This window comes from Schistocerca cancellata, chromosome 3 (assembly GCF_023864275.1).
Source record: "Schistocerca cancellata isolate TAMUIC-IGC-003103 chromosome 3, iqSchCanc2.1, whole genome shotgun sequence".
Lineage (NCBI taxonomy): Eukaryota > Metazoa > Arthropoda > Insecta > Orthoptera > Acrididae > Schistocerca > Schistocerca cancellata.
This window is the reverse complement of record NC_064628.1, coordinates 521,780,890-521,782,363: the sequence shown is the minus strand read 5'-3', so window position 1 is coordinate 521,782,363 and position 1,474 is coordinate 521,780,890. Positions and strand designations below refer to the sequence as shown.

The 1,474-nt window shown below is 50.7% G+C and overlaps 1 pseudogene; it reads left to right on the top strand.

Moving 5' to 3' along the window:
• Positions 1–963: 963 nt before the first annotated feature.
• On the top strand, positions 964–1,080 carry LOC126177902 (5S ribosomal RNA; annotated as a pseudogene).
• The last annotated feature ends 394 nt before the right edge of the window (positions 1,081–1,474 follow it).

Below are 1,474 nucleotides of genomic sequence, written 5' to 3'. Positions count from 1 at the left end.
GTCTAAACCAGTTAAAAATGTGTAACTGAGACGGAACGGCATTTGAGAAGTACCTTACTTTTCATTAGATCGCTTTCATGTCTGTTTGTTCGGTACAAATTTTGCATTTACTTTTAAACAAATTTCCAAATGAAATAGAGACTTGAAACTTTCAATATAGCTGAAGAAATCAATGAAAACGCTGTGTTAACCAGCTTTTGTGTTTGGTGTTTGGTGTGCTTCACACATCAAAAAAAGTTTTGCATCACCCCAGTTCCCAGATCTCCTGAAGATAGATATTGCCTGTGGATATTGTATCACAGACACAGTCCTTTGACTTTTCAGAGATGTCATTAAAACCGCCCAAAGAGGTAAATAACCATGCATGAGCAGCGCCTATTAGATGGAAGGGGTCTGACAGCCAATCATTTCCTGTCATTCCACCGGGAAGGAGGTACACCGCTCGCTCGTGTTGTCTGTAGTTCAACCATGCCTAGACGGTCAATACCTGGGTTCTATCGCGTCCGCATTGTTACTTTTTGCCAGGAAGGGTTCTCAACAAAGGAAGTGTCCAGGCATCTCGGAGTGAACTAAAGCGACGTTGTTCGTACATGGGGGAGATACAAAGAGAAAGGAACTGTCGATGACGTGCCTCGCTCAGGCCGTCCAAGGGCTACTACTGCAGTGGATGACCGCTACCTACGGATTATGACTAGGAGGAACCCTTACAGTAACGCCACCATGTTGAATAATGCTTTTCGTGCAGCCACAGGACGTCGTGTTACGACTCACACTGTACGCAATAGGCTGCATGAAGCGCAACTTCATTCCCGACGGCCATGGCGAGCGCCATCTTTGCAGTCACGACACCGTGTAGTGCGGTACAGATGGGTCCAACAACTTGCCGAATGGACCGCTCAGGATTGGCATCACGTTCTCTTAACCGATGAGTGTCGCATTTGCCTTCAACCAGACAACCGTAATGGCAACGGCCTTGCCGCAGTGGATACACCGGTTCCCGTGAGATCACCGAAGTTAAGCGCTGTCGGGCGTGGCCGGCACTTCGATGGGTGACCATCCCGCCGCCATGCGCTGTTGCCATTTTTCGGGGTGCACTCAGCCTCGTGATGCCAATTGAGGAGCTACTCGACCGAATAGTAGCGGCTCTGGTCAAAGAAAACCATCATAACGACCGGGAGAGCGGTGTGCTGACCACACACCCCTCCTATCCACATCCTCAACTGAGGATGACACGGCGGTCGGATGGTCCCGATGGGCCACTTGTGGAGATGGAGTGAGTGAGTGAGTGAGACAACCGTAGGAGACGTGTTTGGAGGCAACCTGGCCAGGATGAACGCCTTAGACACACTGTCCAGCGAGTGCAGCAACGTGGAGGTTCCCTGCTGTTTTGGGGCGGCATTCTGTGGGGCCGACGTACGCCGCTCGTGGCCATGGAAGGCGCCGTAACGGCTGTGCGATACGTGAATTCCTTCCT